A 22,026-nucleotide genomic window follows, 5' to 3' on the forward strand; every position below is an offset into this window, starting at 1 on the left:
ATTTGACATTTAAGAGTTCTACTGGAGCTCTGCTGAAAAGTAGGACCGCTGCTAAATGGAAGACCTGCTGTTCATCATACTAAGAGAAAATGTCCTTTTCTGAAAACAAATTAGGGAATGGCTCTAAAATCTGACATCTATAGACCTTTGAACTTTGCACATTTATATACAAACTGATCTGAATATTTCTTTCCAGGTGCACACGTTCTAGTTTCCCCCGAATCATCAAAGAAAAATCTTTGACTCTGCAAATCCAAACATTATGAAATCCTGACACTACTATGAAAACTGTGATACGCTTTTCCTGCATTCAGAAAATAAACCACATAGATAAGTCGTACTTTTGCCTCAGTATACAGCCTCAGTCACATGACCTGTACGGGTACTGCAGGTTTTTGGGTGGTCCAGGACCGCGGACGGTCATAGAGAGGAGCGGCTGCTTCTGAACTCTTTAACAACGGAGATGCTGTTGAGATGTGAAACCTAAATAACACGCGTCCTTTGGCCGACCGCAAATCCACTAAACCATTTATGCGATCAACGTGAATCATGTGATTCTGACAAAAAAGCGACTTCCCATGACAACGTGAAACCGCGTTTCCCCGCAACAGAATCAGCTGATCTACATTGATCCCGTTAATGGTTACGGTAGTTGAAAAAATGTCAACACTGGCGCTACAGCTGTTATGTCACAGGGTTAAGGGGAGCACATGTTGTCTTGCAGTTCCATTGAGACTCGTACGGCCACCTCAAGGAACGTCAGAAAATGGAACGTACCATTGTGAGATAAGTGCATGATCAAGTATTAGTAAGGCTAGTGTAAGTTGCAAATACCCATGACGTACAGTGATCCTGTTGTCCAGTGGCCTGACGCCACATTCTAGTCATTGGTACTGGCCCCTTACGAAACCTCATGCAATTGTTGCATTCAAAGGGTCAGCCACAGCATGATTAAAGAAAAAAAATGTGCACCAACATATTTACTCTATAGGGCCACTAAACGGTCTACAACCTTGATATTCTGTATATCTTCACCCGCAGACAGCCTGTCTCCACCCGTGAAGACAATGCTGACTGAACCCTAAGCTGAGAGCTTTGAGGAGCTTTCTTTGCTTTTCTAACAGTGGATTTTTAAGAAAGCTGTTTACCAATGCTGTTTTGGAGAAACATTTTGGTTCCTGCTTTTCTTCCAGACGCTTCAAGAACAGAAACTGCTAACTGGTTGGGTTTTGGAGGGAGGTGAGAGGTCAGCGGAGGGAGGAGCTACACAGTTTCCCAAAACTTACAGCTGAGTGAAAAACAAAATACAGGTCAGCAGGAAAAAAGCTGGAAGCAGCAGATGTTACATTAGAATGTTTGCTCAGGTTTGCATGCTGTCTAACCTGCTGATTCCTAAGTATTTGACAATGAGACCAGGCGGAAAACAAACACCACATGCTGCCCGTATTTGTGTTTTCACACCGTCCAAATGAGAAAAGGAGAGTTTTTTAAGAACTTTTCACAAACTCTGATAAATCAGTTTGACTTAAATTTTATATTGAAATCATCTTCAGTATTCGGAAGAGTTCTGTGAAAAATGCTGTCTATATAAAAATGTATCTTAATTAACTTGTAAATACAATAAAATTGGGAAAACAGGTAGAATCTGCTGGAAAGAAATAATAACTGAAAAACATAATGAATCTTCTCCAAAGGCATCTACCGTGCACTGGTTACCTTTAAATCAAAGACGGCTTATCTGAAGTTGTGAAAATGAGGTTGTTCTTGGAAAAGTTAGCGCGTCTGGTTCAACTTTTCAGTTTCCAAAAATCTACCAAAAGTGTCCGCAGGTAAAAAAACGGCCGCCGGAGCGGGGCGCTCTTTTCCTGCTGGGGGCTCAAACACCTGTTTTGATAGTTAATGGACAGTATGGAGAGGCAAAGCCCACTGTATTTTAGTAACCTCCGCCTGACCCCCCCCTCCCCACCAATCCTCTGTGACAGAGGAAAAAGAGAGGACGGGGGGTCTGCACAGTGCTTTTAGCTGCTTAGTTCGCTTTGGTTTGGTCTCAGCAGAACGCTTTATCTCTAAATGAAATGTTTGTGTGATTTTATTTTGGAAAGCAAACTGCAATAGCAAAATACACTGAAATAATCCTGCTGTCATTGTAGTTGTGCTTAAGTTTTCACACATTTTACTCAAAGTAAAATGAGCGAGTAAAAGTCGAGACTTGCTTTTTGTGACACGTCAAAGGATTTTGTAGGTTTAGGGTCAATAAAAACAATCTGGATCGGATTCAGAATGTGAGTAGAACCCTTCAGAACCTTCATTTGCTGCTGATTGTTCTGCCGCAGAACCCAAGTGCTGCTGTGTGACATTCCTCAAGATTTCCTGGGTACCAGCCCCGCACCATCACACTAATACCGCCATGTTTGACTCTTACTCTGATGCTTTTATTGTGAAAAGCTGAGTATATCTAGCTGCTTCCAAACTTCCCTAATCTGCTTTAAAAAAATATTGTAACATAAAATTAATTCCTTGCCTTAACATTTTATTTTATTTTGAAAAAACTCCTGTAACATATTTGAGTAACTTTGACAAATCTGCTGATTTTCTCTCAGCAAAAAGGACCACAGATAATCTGACTTTTAGTTTGATGATTATCTGTAAATAGTTTATGTTAAATTACTTTAGACACATCAGGGCTAAATGGAAACTCTAAAGCTGCAACAGAAATGAACATGTTGTTTGTGTTTTTACTGCAAGATGCCTTTATTTTTTTTATTTTATTGCATTCAATTTAATTTAAGAGGTTTCTGGAAAAAACAGGCATGCAGAAAAGGGTTTGAAGAAACACGAGAGCAAGTTTCCTCTGTTCTTCTTCTTCTTGTGAATGGTGGTGGTTAAATTAGTAGAGCAGCAGAAGTTTAAGAGTTTTTATTATCATCTCCAGTCTTTCAATTCAAGTAATTTTTCCTATTTTCTTCCCCAAAAGACAAAATAGATTCTTCCTTTTTCTGTTTATCAATTTTATTTTCACAAATTAATTCAAAATTGGGTAAAAACTCCTGTCTTCCAACTGTTACTAAACATCCATAAAAGGAAACAAAAGTTCAGTATTTCTTAAACCTGCTGCATTACTAAAGTAATCAGTTACTATTAAGGATTACTTTTGAAACACAGGTTACCGGTATTTAATGTTATTTGTGACTTTTTGGGCTTATAAAGAAAATTTGACTTTTTTTGTGGTGTTTATTCATTTAAATGAATAAATAATTTACTTTATTTATCCCACAATGGAGAAATTCTTCTCTGCATTTTGGCCCAGCCCCTGGGGGGGGGGGGGGGGGGGGGGGGGGGCAGTGGGTTGCGGGCTGGCCGTGCTCGGGGGGGCGACGGCTGGCTGGGGAGAGCGGGGATTGACCTGCCAACCCTTCGGTTGTTGAATGACCTGCTCTACCACCTGAGCTAAACTGCCGTCCACTTTAGACACTTTTAGTGTAGAAATTACCAGAGCTAAAAAAGTTTAAAATAAAATCAAATTAACTTTAAAATAAGACAGTAAATGTAAGAAAAAAAGTAAATGCCCCTGTGGGTTCTCCAAGGGTTTGTGTTTTACTGCAGAGAAATCAGTTTGCAGTGAAATCCTTTAACCCAAAAGGTTCAAAGTTTTACCTGTTGATCAGAAAAACAACAGCTTGAGGCTAAAGAGAACCTGAGATGCTGAAAACCTGCTAAATGCTAAAGACGATGAAAAGAGAGAAACACTAAAACAATGATCAACGTTTGTTTGACGTTTCTAATCATTTTGGCTTCGGCTGCCATGACAGTTTGTGGTTCTACACCCCCCCCCCATGCGACAGTAAGGGTGGGGTTTTGGTTCTGATGCCGTGTGAGGGTTCCCTGGCCGGGGCACGGGGCCACGCGGGGGTCAGGGCCGCTGATCTGGGAGCGATTAGCAGAATACGATTAGTCAGGATGTGACACGCTAACCGAGCCAGGTGGTGGTACGGGCGTAGAGCGTCCGACCAGAGCACCGCAGCAGAGAACGCTGAGCAGCAGGTTTTGTGTCCGTTTACACGTCATTAGGACGGTTTGTAACAGAAGTGTCTGGCTTGTTTGTTGATTGGAGGAATTTATGAGTTATTTATCAAGAATGTGAATGTTTTTAAAAGAGCTCCAACAAAGCAGAGACGAGTTCAAACGACCGATCGACCTCTGACCCGGGCGTTGGTCCAAGCTGGTGCAGACGTGACCACAGACGCTGACGGAGATCAGGATCTACGGTTTCCTGAAACCAAAGAGAGACGTCGGGTTTTTAATAAAAAATCAAGTTAAGTGTGATTTATTTCTCATATCCTGCAGATATGAGAGTCTGCTCTCCACTTTTCTTTGGGTCTTTCTGAGCACTAAGTTAGGTCAACACCAGCTGCAGGTCCACTTTCATTTTTCGGTGCAACTCCTCGTTCTGGAGCCAGTCCCAGCGCCGCCTGAGCGGCTTCAGGGACCCGCAGGTGCTTCAGGAGTTGTTCTCCTCACTCATTAGCACATGAAGAATCCAGCTTTGTGCCTCACGCTCTCGTGTTACCGCGACATGACAGTGTGGATGAACCAAAAGGCTTTTCACCGCCGTGTGGGAACGGACCGAGGGCCGGCTCCAACACCTGTGAAGCTACTCTAAATCATCACGCAATAGAAGGGTGGAACCAAGACCCAAAAAAAAAAACCCCATCAAGATGGCAGATGAATGATGTCATCAACTGTTTCCAGGTTGTAGTGGTGTTTTAAGGAGTTTATAAACGAAACCTCTGTTCTCCTGCTGCAGCTTCTTCACAAAGTCTCTCCTGTTGAAACACCTGCTTTAAGGGGGCTCCTCAAGGGCCTCCAGGTCCACGGGCCAAACATGGAGCTTCCTTATCCCGAGCCCCAGGGCCATCCGTCCTTTTGTCCGCCGGATGGCAGGGCTGCTCGAGTTCCTCGCTGCTATTCGCTGCTCAGTAAGAGAATACTTCAACTACACGGGGTCCAGGGAGTGGTCATGACCGCGGGTGCATGTGAATGCCTTCATTTGTGAGAGCGTGTTTGTTGATCTGTCCTCTTAATTGAGAACGCAGGTGGGTGTCCTCCTGCTGCAGCTGAAAGGAGCTCAATGGTGCACCTGCATGATTGTTGGAGGTTCACACTCCTGACCTCGGCCGTGTAACTGTAAACCTGGAACTGCTGGAAGACAGCGAGGATGCGGTCCAGCGATGGGTTCAAAGACCCACTCAGACCAAAACAGGGTTGTTTTAGAGAGAGGTAAAGCAGAAAGTTAGATATGAATACAGCAAATTACTGAAAACAAGTGAAGAAGAAAAAAAGAGTCCTGGTTTCAAAAGGCTGTACAAGGCGGAGCATTCAGACTAAACTGAGATTGGAGGGGAAGTGATGAGGGGTGAAAACAAAGCTGATGAAGATGTTTCATCTGAGCCCTGTGGGCCCTGGACAAACGGCAGAGAAAGAAAACTGACAAAAAGTCCCACTGTGATGAAAACGGTGACTTTGACATGATCTAGCAGCATTTTTCTCATGATGGAGGACATGTATAAAGAAAATTAAGATGTATTTGTGAGTTTTTTCTTTATTCAAATCAAAAAAGATAGAAAACAAGCTCCATTCTGATGCATCCACTGTCAGGCTAACAGATCCATGAACGTCCAATCTGGAACCAAACTGGATGGATGGCTCTGATGTTAATGTTTGGGGTGTGAGGGGCTATAAGCTAAACATAGAGCAACGAAACAGATGGGTGACAGGAAGGGGGAGTGGGGTTGCTCCACACCACAATTTAGAGGTGAATTACTATTGAGCTCCTGTCGCTCTGCAGAAACTATGTCCTGGAAAACGACCGGTTTAGGTTAAAAAATAGCATCATCATGATTAAAAGACCACTGGGAACACTTTGAAAATAGATCAAGGGATGATCGAAGTGGGATTTGTATGGTGTTTTTGGTGTTAACACGTTCTTGTAGCATTTTTCTCATGATGAAGGACATGTATAAAAGGCTTTAAGGTAAAAACTGCCTTCCTGAATATTTCTTTATTAAGATCGCATCGGATGAGGAGCAGATGAAAACAGGATGTTTGAAAAAGCTTGGACTTGCCGTGGGCGGGCTAAAGTTTCTCATTTTCTGCTTCTGTTCTAAATCCTCCACTTGCAGACAAATAGATCCATGAAGGTCTTCATTTGGTCGTCTGAGCCTGAATCTGGCCCTAAACTGGATACCTCTGATATTCCTTACCGTTACGCTAACGCTAGCTTAGGCTTGTGTGGTGCTTGTCGCTAGCCGGAGAAAGTGTAAACAAAGACCTTCTAGGAAATTAGCTAGGCTAACTTCCACGCCAACAGTCCCGCCCACAAATGCGAATGTGTAATGAGCTCCTGCTTCTCTGCAGAAACTATTTCTTAATAAACGACACAGCATTTGTGATTGTAGCTAAAAACGGCGTTCTCATAGCTAAAGGATCATGGGAAATGCTTTAAAAATAGAAAAAAGTTGGAGTGGGACTTTAAAGACAGCAAGTGCACGCGGGGTTTGTCATGGGATGTGTGCGTGAGAACACGCTGGAGGTGTGTTGCATGTGGAATCTGTTTCCCTTCCAGCTTCAAGGCACTGCGTGCTGATTAAAAATGCTAAACTTCCTGCACGACTGAACAATAGTCCCAGAGTCCAGAGTTCAAACAAAGGGCCCAGGAAACGCACAAAAGCCGCTCTGGCAGCTTCAAACATGTGAAGCCAGCTGTGAAGGACATTAGTCCGAGACGACTTACAGTCACATCGGAGACTCCGACAAACTCCCCGTCTGGCTGCAGCTGTCTCTTTGACAGCCTGGTTATTACTGGCTTTATTGTTATTACTGACTGTTTTTGGAGGGGCCGCAGCGCCGGGGGAGTAATCCGCCCGTCAGCACTCACATTAATGGCCTAATTGGTCTCTTCTCTCACAGTCAAAACCCAGACCTCAGCCTTACGGAGAGACTAAGCCCCTTTCGCGCTTAAATACCCAAGAAATGTCGCTGCGAAGTAAAGAAGTAAAGCCTGGTTTTGTCATTGTTGTCGTTTTTTCCTTCTTTCCATCATGCAGTTTGTCCCTTCTGGCACCGACTTGGAGGGAACTTCAGTGGGTTTAACCTTCCAGGCTTAAAGTGGTAATTTGTTGTCAACCAATGGGCTACCATTGATGCAATGGATCACTGAGACGGAGGAAATGTATTTTCTCTTGAGTTATTTACCTAATATGTCGGCAAAGAATAAAACATTCCCATTTCACATGTGGAAGTGTCCTTTGGTCTGATAAGGAACCCTCGTTGGGGTTCATTGGTATATGATAGAGGGATTAAACAGCACATGCATTGAACAGCCTCGGCTCTGTTTTACATTTATGAGCCTGAAGATGGAACGGAACACTTTACTCCTCAGACTGATTCTGTTTTTGGGGTAGTCATCACATCCAAAAAGGTAAAACTCATTGACTGTTTCTGACATCTGCACTAAGTGACCCCAAACAGGAAGTACCTGCTGGCTCCAAGAAGCCGAAATCCCACAGACTTCTACAGAGAAATAAACAGCTGTTACTCTGTCATTCAAATGGTCAGAAGAGCCATTCTTTCTCCGACACCTTTTTGTTTTTAGATCTTCTTCATAATCCTCATTTTTTTTCTGTAGTTCGAGTCATAAACTGACCAACCGGACGCCTCAATAGAAGTAGGTGGAGCCGGCTGGCCCGTCGTCCGTCCGTCGTTAAAAATGACAGATTTCATGTAGCACCCTTTAAAGTGATGGGGCTGTGGCCTTCCAACAAGATCACTCGCCATTGGTGAGAGTGGTTGCCACAGACCGACGTCTGGCTTCAACGTGGCGGCTGAATAGACGTCCTTCTGTTAGACACTGCGGGAAATGTCGCCCTCACTCGGCTCGGTTCTCAGATGCAGTGGATGGTAAATCTCCAGAAAATACAACGCTTGTAAAATGTGTAAGGAGGTCATCGCCCACTCCACCTTTCAACTACTTACGCCATTTTTGTCAGCAACAACCGCAGCCAGATGTTTGTAATGGCTAGTGGCCTTGTCGTAAAGCGCCTTTGATCTGCCTCGACGTGTGAAATGTTTTGTCCAGAAATGTCACAAAAATCGCGAGAAAAAAAAGAGGCAAAATGGAGGAATTTGATCAAAATGAAGGGGCGGAGCCAAAACGTCACATTTGGATTTTGCTGTTTGTCTGTCTGCATGTTTGCTTTGTCATAAAATCAGCAGCGGTTCGCTCCGTGTTTGTGTCTTTAGCACGCCAGGTTTGTCAGCGACCCGCTCATGTTTACGCTTTTCCTGAGACAAATGCAGACACTTTCTCATGTCTCAAAGTCTAAAGTACAGAAACACAGTTAGGATATCAAACCTGTAAAAATAAAGTTTGACTTCTCTCACATGCGCCTTACATACCACATGTTTTGGCCTCTAGGGGTATCTTAATATCATTTGCACAGAACAGGATCCATTTGTCGTTGAGTGATGGATTGACAAAGAGGAACCTCAGTGGTTCCTTCCCTGAAAGCACAGACTTTCTTATGTCTGTGGGTGGCTTTAGTTTTTACACATTTGTTTGAGTTCAGACCCACTGGAGGGATTCCAGCATGGACCTCTGCATAAGGTCACAAAACCAAATCTCTGTCAAGTTTGAGCCCAGAATTTCACCAGAACCCTCTTTGTGCTGCATTCAAGGTAGACCCGCTGCTGCGTGCCAGAACGCATTCAAATATTAATAATGAAACTTCATTTCTCCACAGGGGGCAGCTTGTTTATGCCATTACTACTTCACCTGAAGCCACAAAAGCAACACTTCCCCCTTTGGGGGGAAGTCCCATAATGCCATCAAAGTACACCACAGCAGGCGTGAGTGAATTAAGAGGAACAAAGTTTGTAAAAAAAAAACTGTTGAGTGTTAGTCAAAGTATTAGTAATTTAGTTACTGGTGTTTAAGAAAATAAGGATGGCAATTAGTTAGAGTATTTGAAGAATAAGAGTATAACTTTATACAGGATATCTGTATAAATACTCTGTAGATAAATACTGTGAGGTGGGTAAAAACTCTGTACAGATAAACAGGTCAAACTGTGTATTTTCTAACCTGAACTTCAGCAAAATACCTCTGATCCAAGGTCAAACCAGTAGTTTACACCCACACTTTCAATGAAACTAAATAGCTCCAAAGAGAAGCAGATCCCCAGTTCTGTTGGATCCAACGTGATCTAGTTCCTACTCCCACGGTTTGACGTAGAACCAACACATCCAGACATCTCAATCTCCAAGTCCATACACTGTCAGAAAAAAGGGTACGGTTGGGGTACGTTTGTGAACACTTAGGGTACAAATGATGAATTTGTACCCTAAGTGAGTCATAATTACACCTTAGGGTACTCATATGTACCATTTAAGGATAAAAAAGGTACAAATATGTTTCCAACCATCAGAGGGCCCATATTTGGACCCTTTATTCCACAAACAAAGGTACAATCACTTGTGTGACAAAAGTAGTAATTCAAAGTGTATGAAACGTCACACAAAATCATTTAATACGTTGTTGGTTATTTGGAAAAAATGCACAAAATAACCAAATATATTTAAGAGACCACACATCTTTTATGACTAGTTCTGAACAGTACACAAGCACATTATATTTTGATTGTGCAGAGCATCAAGATAATAACTTTTAAACATGTATTAGTGTGAGCCTGTTTTGTTTTTTTTACTTATATAAGAGCTGTTTTAAGTTTTGCCTTTAATTTAGAGCAAAAGCACAATGTAGACAAAATTATTTGATGTTTTTAACCTTATATGGTGTACTTTAACTTGGCCTAAGTTCAATTTAAATTTCTAGTCTTTGAGCTGTTAATTTAAGTTATTTTTTTTTCTAATCATACATTCTCATAAAAAAGTAAATTTCTCTGTTACTACGTTACATTAAGTGTACATATTAGTACCTTTTAGCTTTTCTACCTACACAGGAAAAATGAGAGAGTACTTTTTTCGGAGTTACCATCAGTAATTTTTATTTAAGTAGGTGTAAAAACGTAGAGGAAATATGTTGGAGTAAACCAGCGAGACCACGCCCACTCTACTTTCTTAAGTTTCGTTTCTTCCGCCATTTTGTTATCCCGCAGCGGCCGGAGGAAGATAGAGGCTGTGACTGAGGTAAGTCTGCTAATTGCTCAAAAATAAGTTGGAAGCTTGTTTTTATCGGGTTCGGTTATTTTATCTGTAAGGAATAACTTTTGTGTAGTGGAATGCTGCTATTCCAGCGTGTATGTGCCTGTGAGGAGATTGCAAACTACGAGCGGGAGTTTTGCTAACGGTTAGCCTCAGCCGTTTGAAGTTCAGCTAAATGCAGCCATTAAATAAATTAAGCTGTTGTTTTTATTGGTGTTGTACTGCGTTCCGTTAAATACATTGAAATATATACATTTTTTCACTATATAATTCTGTCGCCGTTTTACCGATGTACGCTGGCGTTGATGCACCGGTTGTTGTTGCCACCCCCTCCCCCTCCTTTTCTTTTTCTTTCTGTCTTTCTTAGTAAGGAAGCCAGCTACTTTTGAAACGACCAGCTCCATAATTCCTGCTGATATTTATCAGGTCCGTCGAATTCAATGCGTTAACCATTTTAATCTGTAATGTGTAGGAGTCCAATTACGTTTTATTTTTTTACACCGCAGTATGGCGGTCCTTCCCATTTATATGTCAGCCTGCCTTAGCTGCTGTGCGCGCGCAGCCACCATTTCTCGAATGCAAGACAGTGACAGAGACTGTTTAGGTTGTCATGATCGCTCATTGTTGGTCAAGCGAAGTTTACACTGTGTATTGTTGATTTTGATCATTCTCCTGCAGAGATTTTTTTTAAATGGAGGTCCGTGATTCCAGATACTTGTCACGATTTCCCATACCAAAAACTCATCTAAACCAGGAAAAAATAATTTTTTTAATGAACTTCCAAGAAATAAATCTGTAGGCCCTTACAAGCCAGTGCATTGTCGTCAGTGTTTTTTTTTTTTTTTTTTTTAGCAGTTCTGCAAATTCTGCAACATTGCTGTGGCAGCTAGTGTGAACTGTATATTTCCCATCACTATTTTAAAATGTATTAATTTATTTGGAACAGGGCTTAGATCTGAATAAATGCTGTGTTGGTACCTTTTGGTGTTGTAATGTTTTTTTCTTTTTTGTAATATATAATTTTTTTTCCCACCAGGAAAGATGCAAGCTGTGAGTGAACATGTCGAATACCAAAAAAAAAAAAAAAATGTTTTGAAGTTCAGCTGACCTTCAAATCCTTTTGGGAATGCGGTGAGTGGAAACATCACAATTTCCAGCATTTTTCTTTACAGGAATCAGTCAACTTTGTGGATAAACTGTCAGCTGTGATGCAAACAGATTTTTTTAATTGCTTTTTAATTTAAAGATAATTTCTGTGCTGTATTCTAAACATAATTTTGCTGTGTTCACAGCTGCCAAAAAGTTCAACATCCCAACCTTGGACTTGAAAGTGTTTGATGACTCAAAGACAGAAGTTGATGAGCAGGTTTTTGATCTCCTGTTGAAAAACCCAAACCTTGGTGTGTTGGAAATTTGTCTGGCCGAAGATACAAATCCAGAAGGTGAAGTTTTTCTTTTAAATTGTAATTTATCTATTTTGTTTTGAATGGTTTTGGGTAAATTCCCCTTTGATGACTGAATTTATTTCCAAGGGAAATAATCTGTGTTTTTGCTTTCAAGTACATGCTAAATTAAGAACATTTTTGAGCTGAAGAGTTTTGATTATGTATTTGCATCAATAGGAGTCTGAGGGTTAATGATTTATTTGACAGGATAGTGTGGGGAACAAAAGACGGGCAAATAAGTATGAGTTTTTTATCCTATTGCTGTCTTAGACAAGATGATAAATCTGCTAAACTGTTAAGTTGGTCAGTATTTAAAAATCTTTTTTACTTTTTTTGTTTTTGCTATCATACTAATTTAAATATTACAGTAACTGAAAGCTTTAATACTTTGACAGATTAGCCGAGTTGTCCTGCAAAAACCTGCAATACCAGTTCAAGTGGAGATACTGAAGTGGACTCAGATGACACCATAATATTACAACTCAGTCCTACAACAAGACGAAGAGTTGAAGACACCTCTCTTGCCAAAGTAAGTAAATAATCTATTCACAAAGTCATTTCAAGCATTCAAAGTCAGGCTGTCTTTCCAATTCAGTTTAGTTGTCAAACAGTGCAGTAAGGCAGATCATCCAAACTAGTTTAAGGTTTTCTAGGGAAACAGCAGATTGCACCGAGTAAGTCACAACACGTTGAATACATTCTGGAATACTGTCCTTATCATACAAACATAATTCTTCTGTATTCCCTTCAACAAAGCTCTGCATAATTAACAAGATATTGACTATACGGGCGACAGTGGCTCAGGTGGTTTGAGTTTTCACTCAAATTGGGATGAATCAGGAACAGACAAAATAAATGCAGTTTGAGGAAGGTCTCTATTGTGATGCACCACATGAAATGAAGTTGGTCCGAGTCCCTCTGCTCTGCCGTATTCTGATGCGTCCACTTGCAGACGAGCAGATCCATTAACATCTTCATCATACTTGTCTGAGCTTGATCTAAACTATGGCCAGAAAGCTTCAATATTGCTCACCATTTTGGTTTCACCACTAATGTTAGTTTTAGGTTGGAAGGACTAAGCTAGTGGGAGAGGGCGTAAACAAAGGGATGATTGGACATCAGCAGAAGGTAACTACTGTGTCAATAGCCCCGCCTACAACTCAGAAGTTAATTTCTGATCAACTCCAAACCACTCTGCACAAACTGTCTTTAAACATCATCTCAAAGTGCTTTAACCCTAGTAATCAGTGCTTGCAGTTGTATTTTTTATTATTAATATGGACTTTTAAATTTGATCCAATAGGTGGTTGCTGTCATTGGTGAGGATGCATCATCCGTTGAAGGTCATGTGAATATCCTGCATATCCAGTACAGCAAGGTGCGAGAGGATATACTAAAGAAGTACCCTTTCTTGAAGACAACCTCGGGGGTCAGTGACATTTTAAATCAGTTCTCAGCTTAAAATACATTTTGAATGTCAATATAAGCTGAGACATCTGCTAAAATGAACATTAACAGCTTTAACTCAATTGTAAAAACATTGTAATTTTCTAAACTCATATATAAATATATAGTCATTCAAGCCAAGTAATATTTATACAATGAGATCACTAAAGGGAAAAGGCAATGAAAGAGGCAACAAAGAATATTAGAATGTTTTATGTCTTTTGTTTGTTTTAGTTGAAGTGAATGATTAATTTTCTAATTTTTTTCAATTTTCAGTTGTTTGATGATGTTGACCGAATGCATCCATCACCTGTCAGTTTAAGCCAGCGCTTCAAGGACGGCGTTTACCAGTATTGTGCCAAAGGTGCTTGAGCTTGTTCAAAGAAAAGCTCCATTAGCCAAAGTCTCCAAAGAAGCAAGAGAAGAGAAGCTTGCAGAGGATCTACTAGGTATTGACATAAACGTAATCCTTGGTAATCTTTAGTGTGTTTTATAGTTCTTCTTTTTAGAATTTGTATCAATATTATCTTATCGCATTTATGCATTTTATTATTTAAATTATGGATTTAAACTTGGTTATAAGTTTACTTTTTTTTTATCTATTTTTAGAAAATGTAGAATGCAGTAGAAAGATGTACTTAAAATGAAGTCTAGTGCTTCTTTTGTTAATGTCACAAGTTTTATTTCATGGTTTAAAAATGGTAACTGAAGTGCTGTTTACAATTGATCAAATGTTAAGGTTATAGTTACAATGAATGCAATGTGAACTGAAGGAAAAATATAGATTTTTCATTATTGTAAAATTGCTAATAATTGTAAATAAATGCATCCTGTTGTGACACTGTGAAGCTTAAAACATTCATACTGTGAATTGTCAGAATTGTAATTGTTTTGAATGTTTAATAAATGTGATAAACAGTATACTGGTCTTTTAATGTGCTGTATCTGGTACAAATTTGCCATCAAAGGGTACAAAAGGCTTGTCACTGGGGCAGTACCCTTAAAAGAACAAATTTGTACCTTTTTTAAAGGTACATTATGGTACCATAGCACTATAAGGTACAATTTAGTCCACAGAGGTACATATTTGCCTTTGAAAGGTACATACTGAAAGGGTACAGATACGCACCTATATGAAAGGGTACAACATTTGTACCCTTGAGGGTACTGCCCCAGTGACAAGCCATTGTACCTCTAAAGGTACAAATTTTGCACATTTTTTCTGACAGTGTAGTATACAAGGCAAAATGGCTTGAAAGACAAAAATGCTGACGCCCAGACAGTAAATATCAATTGGGTTTCCATTGGTTCCCCAAATTTCATCAAATTCTTGGTAATTGTAAGGAAAAGGTCAGAGTAAACAAAGCCGTTAAGACTTCCACCGAGGATCATTTTGATCAGTGTTGGTGGACGGAGCTCAGATGGGTCCTAATCTGGCTTTACCGTGCAGAGCGTGAAAATCGAGCATTAAAAGCAGCCAAAGAGAAAGAATTTTCCTGGATTACTGTTACAAGCCAGATACCATATTTTGTTGGTACATCGCAATCTTTTGTCCAAACACAAAAAACATAACAATGCTGCAGGCTTTAACTTTCAAGGCGCCATTTTGTTGGCCGCTGAGGAAGTGAGGTTTTTTTTTTTAAATTTGAACAATGATCTGGTGTTTTTCAGTATTAAAAGCGATTTAAAAAGTTGGATAATCATCAGGACCGGTGCAGGGTGTACCCCGCTTTTGATCAACAGTGGCTGTGATAGGCTCCAGCAACCCCATGAAAAGGGATTTAGCCGGTTCTGAAAGTGAAGTGCTTACGTAAATAACTGACTGACGCAGAGTAAAAGCAGCCTTACCCTGATATGCATCACTCTGCTACTGCAGTAAAGTTGCCTGTAAAGTTTACTACCATAAAGTGTTGCATGTCAACTCAAAGCTTCGTTTCTCCGCCTCAGAATCCCTTGGATTTACGTTAATGGTGTAAACGCTTGAAGAGTTACAGTAGTTCAGACATTCTCTGTAGCATTAAAGGGTTATTCAATGTCTGGATTAGGATCCTGTAGTAGCAGTTGGTGGGCAGTAAAAATACAAATTTGCTGTGATTTCGATGTCAAACACAAGATGGCGCACTTGATGAAACGTTAGATAATTTTGACTAAACATTGCTTCGTTTTTCTTTTTTAATTTGACAGACTTTTCTTGCAGATTCAGTGCTGGTTCTCCTCGATCCTGAGGTTCTAGGTTAGAATCAGGTACTTCAAGTTCAGCACATCAGCAGGAAGCATCAGCCTCCGTTTGACCGCAGACTCTGGACGGAGTTATTCAATCATTTCCTAAACTTAATCAAATCCAAAACGAGACGAAAACAGGAGCCAAAAGCGAGAACTCTACGACAACTACCAATCTCCTTTGGATTTTATTTTTCGTTTTCTCTGCTCCCCTTTTGAAAAACACACTTACTGGTGATCCCTTTCCAAGCCAGCCGAGATGGGAGGTTAGGGGTTCAAGGTTAGAGGTGGCGGAGGTGAGGGACCACAGATCAGTTCACTGTTTAGTAGGTTTGACTGTGTTTTCAGGGGCTGATGGGGGATTGAGGGAGAGCTCATGTGTTAGTGTAACTGAAGCTGTCATGCAGCCCCGGGGTCACCTCCCCAAAGCATGCCGGCTGTCTCTTTTAATAGACTAAACACATATGTCTCCCCCATGATGAGAAGGGAAGGGGGTGGGGGGTGGACGGCCAGGCTGGCTTCATAATTGGCCTGTCAACGTTTCCTAATGGTTAAAGGGAATTGACAATAACACGAAACGCTGCGTTTGGCCACCGTTTGGGGGCTGCAGCGTCTTTCTGAACTTCATGCATCACAAACATTTAATGACTGAAACCAAGAGAGTCGCCCACTTTTTGTTCACACATCCGTAAGAGTTCTGGAAAAAAAAGGCAGTTTCTGTTTCTCACAATAACAAAATTGTGGTCGACACCACAACATTTGGTTGGAAATAGTTGATTTTTTTTAGTTTTTCAAGATCCTATGCAAAGTGCAGTCGTTTGTAAAAACTGTTGATTTTTCTTTCTTTCTTAAATAACATCCTGCGGGGGAGTTGGGGTTAGGGTGTTTACTGCATTAAAAGCCTCATCCGTCACCTGAAGTGAATTCTGGATTCAGAAACCGGTGAGTAAAGTCCAAGGTGAGACCGCCGTTCCCGTCACCTGCAGACGCCATCATGTCATCGGCGTGTTCTGCTCTCCTTTATTGTTACACGTCTGGTTGGTATATGCGGCAAAACACAGGTGGTTGAACTACAGTAGATGAGTGAAAAGCAGAGTCGGTGAGTGACTGTGTTCCTGTGATGAGTAGGACTGTGGTGGTTCAGGCTCAAGAGCGCCTCCAATGAAAGTCCGCAAGTAAAACTTAGAGAGCGGGAAGATCTGCAACCCCGTGCAGTTCAGGTTTTAGTCAGACAAAATAAATCCTGAGGTTTAACGTCTGCTGAGAAGACACCAGAAAGGAGCAACGATGTTTGAAGAAATGACCATCCTTGCATTTGGTGCCAAAGAATTTCCTTTCATCCCATCGTGGTGGTCATCAAGCTCAGTGTGGATGATCCCAGATGAAGACAATGGAGACCAGAACAAGGCCTGTAATTAGTTAACGTTTCTGGACTCGTTTTCTGAGTTCATTACTGATGAACAACAATTGCCTTAAGTAGTATTTAGCAAACAAGAAGAAGATCTGGAGTTAAGAGGAGGAGCAACAAAACTAGATGCTGGACAATCTTTAATGTCCCACAAAAGCGTTCCCAGTGGTCTTTTGAGTGTGAAGTTGGTTTCTTTAACCAAAATCTAAAAGCCTGTGTCGCTTTTTTAGGACATAGTTTCTGCAGAGCGGCAGGAGTTCATCAGAAATTCAACTCTGGGTTGTGGATGGGCTTGTTGGTGCAGAGCCTGCCCTGACTTCCCATCATCCATTCGTTTACTCTCTCCTGCCAGCTCTCAGCCCCTCTCACCCCCAAAGCTGGCATTAATCTGGTTTAGATCCCGATTCCAGGACCACAAAGACCAGCATGGATCGGTTTGGAAGTGGATGCGTCAGAAAGGGGCGGAGCATGGAGACTTTGGCCCATCAGCTGTAGCTTCTACGTCACCGCTAAAGGCTTTTTGGTCTGCGCGATGATTTCAAGGAAATACTCAGAAATGCAATTTTAAGCGTAATTTTCTTCATACAAAAACACAATATTTTAATGGAAAGTGTCTGTTTAAGGAAGCCTAATTCTCTAATTAGTCGTCCATTTAGCATAATGAACATGTATGAGATAAATAAAATAATTCACTTTCCCCACAATGCAGTGCTAATGTGGAACATTCGGTTCACTCTGTGGCATCCCTTCTAAAAAATACTTAGTACACAACTTGAGAACGTTAAGGGAAATGTTTGCTTTTAAAAGCATAATTTTGTGAAACCAGAAGAAGTTCCTTTCTGCTGGATCAGAACACGGTAACAGAACTTCCTACTAACACAAACAACCTCTAGAAATAATCGGAAGTTTTAGCACAAATATCGTTTTTTAAAATTATTTTAATATTTGAGGCTTTTGAAGAAATTTTAGAATGTTAGGAGCTTCAACTGAAATCATCACGGGAATTATTTCTAAACTAATCCTGCATAAATGAAAATGTTTGTCTCAGACAAAGTGGTCAGAACTTAAAGGGTCTTTAGGGGTAAAAAGGGGGGGTGAGGGTGGCACCAAAAGGGGTCCAGAACGGAGGCTGTGGCCCCACCCACCGCCATCACACTTCAGAGAGCTGCCGGCTGCACTGTTGAACTTGGCCTTGCCGTCACTCTGGAGTAACCAAACACCGAGCGCAGAGGGGCCCGACAGACCCGTGGATGTGGGGGGGCGGGGGAGGTCCCGGGCCCACTGGGACGCAGAGTGCATTTCAAACCCATCAGTGTCAGTTAGTTCACTAAGTGGTGACATAATCACCATCACCGCTGCCGGTCCTCTGGGAGAGGCGGGTAAAGGGGCGGAGAGGCGTCGGGGGCCCACCCCCTCCACTAACCCGGCAGTCCAGCCGGTGGCGGTCGTGGGTGGCTTCACCAAGCAGCCGCATGCGAGCAAATCCAGAACCCGTCCGGATTTAGTCAAGAAGTGAACCTGGTTTGTTTAACAAAGGAGGAGGTGATGGAACTTCCAAAACCCGTTTAGAACCGACATGCTAACATTAATTTGACATCAAGAAACTTTTCATGCGTTCAAATATGTGCTAAGCTTTTATTTATTTATTTATTTGTCCTCAAAGGAAGGGGGGCCTTCAACTGTCTCGTTCTGTGTGACTCCATTTATTTAAAAAAAAAACAACCCGATTCGGATCAAACCATTTTATGTTTCTAATGAAGACATGACGATCCTGAATGAGGTGAAGCCAAATCCTTCATGAGAAGAGAAAGTGTCAAAAGCTCACAAGTAGCATAGTGAAACTACATGAAAAAAGAAAACAGAACTCTGGGTAACATTTGTCAGACCAGGCAAAGTCCTGACTGGACATTGAAAGGATAAATTAGTGTTGAAAAGCAAAAATGAACAATTATATCAAAGAAATCAAATGTTTGCTGCTACATTCCTTTAAAAAAACTGCTAAATATACCTGAACAATTGTCAAAAATACTAAACAATTACTAATAAAAACATGACCAAAGAAATGTGGTTGAATGATGCTAAAAATACAAAATAAAGCTGCTGAAAATAATGAATGAGAAAAAAGATTGTTTAATATTTTTTTATTATTTTATAATTAAGATCTAGAGTCTGAATTGTAGAATTTTTTAAAGCTAAATTACAAAAAATGAAATAAAGCAAATAGAATTCATACTGAGAAGCAAATTTGAGATAAAGACTCTTATATATATATATATATATATATAAAGCTGTTTTTAATCTTAACCAATAAGGTTTTCCCCAAAAATTCAGAAGTGATTGCATTTCTAGTAGAATAAATTCTTAGAAGACTATAAAACAGAGAGGAAGCACGAATCATTCAAATGTACAGTAGCCTTTTATGAAAGATGATTTTCAAATGCAGAAGTTACTAAATTGTGGTTTTTTAAATGTGTCATCACCAACATGTAGCTTAACACGCCAGTCAAAGCCGCTTTTGTCGAACATAAGAGTGTGAAATCAAGGTGACAGCGCGGAGCGGCCTAATGAAGCTCGCTCTGCTGCAGAGGAGCACCAAGGTGCATCTGTCACCGTTCTGCTTCCTGTTTCAACCACATTAATAGTGAGGAAACTACCAGGCCTGTCACAGGAAGACAGCAAAGCTCCATCCAAATGACTGGCAAGGCCTTTTCACCCAGCACAGCTTCTTTTTCACGACATACCCACACGTTTCCATCTGAAAACCCTCGCCGCCCCCATGCGCGGTCTGCTGATGGTTGAAGGTCCCTCCTGCCTTTCGTGGTGCTTTATGCCGTTTTTTCCCCCTAGAATTTGAAACAAGACTCTCATAAACTGAAAAGTTCACTTTGAACCCACAGGAATGAAGCTTCTGGGTAAAATATTTGTGTTTCATGCTTGGTAAAAATGAGAAAACGAAGCACTGAACATCTGAAGGTCGGCACTTTCTGTGAGTCAGTCAATGCTGATGCCTTCACGGCTCCAGGTATTAAAGCTCCTCTGACATACAGGCGGGTCTGAGAGACCCTAGTCAAACCCTAGGCTTCTTTCTAATGCAAGTGTGGCGTCTGTTTGGTCCACAGCAGAAGATGTAATAAAGTCAAGCATTTCCATGATTTGACCCTTATATAATTTGGAGGAAACGGATCCCTCCCCCAGCCAGATAATGGTGTGTTGCTTCAAGGCAACACTGGGAAAGGAGAGTAGTAAAAGCACCAGATGGTCATCAACTCTATTGGATTTGAAGTTTTACAGTACAACAAACACAAAGTAGCAAACAAACATGGAACATCAGAGCAACAAATTATATCCATAAACTAGGATTTTTACGTTTCTCCAGGGTTCATCGCCTTTCCTGGGTGTGGAATTTCAGGAAGCAGCTGCCATCAGGTGTAAAGCAGAGGTGAAAATCGCATTTTCTGCTAAAAAATAAAAAAAAAGAAGAACTCTAATTGCTATAGGACCAGTATGCATGCACGTACAGCAATTACTGTTCCAACTGATCCCTCACTGAACCCTGAGCTCATAACCTGATTCATGAATCTCCACTTCCTCTCTGTTTTTCTGAAACTTTGCTGTCCTCACTTTGGGAGGGAATCTCCCCAACCGAAAGTTCCCCAAGTCTCCTTCCATAAAAGGTTTTCATGTCCGTTTCCTGTGATGGTGAGTGGATTTGAAGAAAAAAAAACTCACTGACTGTGATCATTTACATGCTTACAAACGCATATCTACACATACAAATGCATTATGTTAGCTGAAACACATCAACTAACTGCACAGTGTTGCAATTATGACGCACGGATGACATCACACTGTGTAAGTAGCGTTGCTAAGTCAGGAAGGTGACAGCTCCTTACTGACCGTATGCCATCGCTGAATAGGGGGTGTGCATGTGATACTTCAGTGTCCGTAGGTGCGCGGTGTGACGCGGTGTGACGCGGTGTGACGCGGTGGGACGCCGTGTGACCTCTGGTGGCGCCTGCTGTGCAGCGACCAAGGCCGCCAGCTCCATCCAAGAAGCGTCATCCAGGTGTCGGTCATGTGACTCAGTTAAATAGAAAAAAGCCTTTCTATTGCAGTTTTTGTGAAATATTTTATGTTTTAGAAAACACAAATCATACAACAGCAACAGTGAGGAGGAATTCCTGGTGAAAAGCCTCCAAACTGCACGGCTTCCTGCAGCTTTCAGTCTTTTCCTGTTCGGTACGTGAAACACATTTTGGGGTTTCAACAATGACTTGCAATTTCGAAGTATTGCTTAGTTTGCCTCACAGATACCTTCTTCTAAGAACGTGTAACCGGCCAGATATTTGTGAGTCACAGCACTTTGAAACGTCTACTCTGAAATTGTGACTAATTCTATCTTGAGGAGACCCACTCATACAAACAAGCATGTGGGAAGTTCTGCGCTTCACGTGTGCTGCCATACATCAAAAACACATACGTGACAGTAGCTTGGCTTTTTTTCTTCTGTCTGTTCTCTTATTTTTATCTGTCTGCGGCTTTACCTCTTAACACTAACATAAGAAGCAGGCGGCTTGGTCCAATCTAAGAGGAGATGCTTATCTTTTGTAAAGCTACATCATCCGACTTGTGCGGGATGCTGCCAGCGGTGGTAGCTGTGAGCGAAAGCCAACACGCCGCCATCAGCTCTGGTTTCTGTGCAGCTCAGTCCTGGTCAAATGACAGGAAAAAATCCCCGTCTGGACGACAGTAAAACCGTCTCAGTGTCTTACGATGGACGGGACAAACGCTTATCTTGTACTGCTGATAAGGAGCCAATTGAGATCCGCTCTATCACACAATATACATTGTCTGTCACTATCAAAGGGTTACGATTGGATATAGTAATGAACGTTGAATGAACTAATCATGTAGCATGAAGAGAAAAAATATGTTCTATTTTTACTGCAGAACACAAGTTTCCAAATTTCTTACCAAAAACGCTGTAAACATTTCTAATCAGGAGGAATCAAAAAAATTAAAGTAAAATTGAAAAAAGATACAATAATGTACTCTAAAAATGCTTAAATGATGGATTAGCTGTGTACAATAAAAATAAAAAACTTAACTGCTGAAAAAGTTCATTAAATTGCCAAAAAAAAAGTTTATGTCTACTAAAACTGGGGAATCTGTAAAACCGCAGTTATGCAAGTAGATTACTACAAAAAAGTACTATATAATATATATATATATATATATACATACATATACATATACATACATATATATATATATATATACATATACATA

At 41.0% G+C, this 22,026-nt stretch overlaps 2 long non-coding RNA genes across 3 annotated transcripts in view; one reads left to right on the plus strand and one right to left on the minus strand.

Moving 5' to 3' along the window:
* Positions 1-11,777: 11,777 nt before the first annotated feature.
* On the plus strand, positions 11,778-13,410 carry LOC111946935. Of its 2 annotated transcripts, XR_002872764.1 has the most exons (4): positions 11,778-11,902; positions 12,059-12,192; positions 12,967-13,092; positions 13,386-13,410. It is a non-coding gene; the product is annotated as an uncharacterized LOC111946935 (long non-coding RNA). The 2 variants fall into 2 exon arrangements; XR_002872763.1 differs by having other exon boundaries at positions 11,778-12,192.
* A 5,623-nt stretch (positions 13,411-19,033) lies between these two features.
* LOC110017623 overlaps positions 19,034-22,026 on the minus strand; it is a 169,737-nt gene continuing 166,744 nt past the window's right edge. Inside the window, exon 4 of the long non-coding RNA XR_002872815.1 lies at positions 19,034-19,580. This is a non-coding gene — a long non-coding RNA (uncharacterized LOC110017623). The remainder of the gene's footprint in view (positions 19,581-22,026) is intronic.

This window comes from Oryzias latipes, chromosome 23, assembly GCF_002234675.1.
Source record: "Oryzias latipes chromosome 23, ASM223467v1".
NCBI lineage: Eukaryota > Metazoa > Chordata > Actinopteri > Beloniformes > Adrianichthyidae > Oryzias > Oryzias latipes.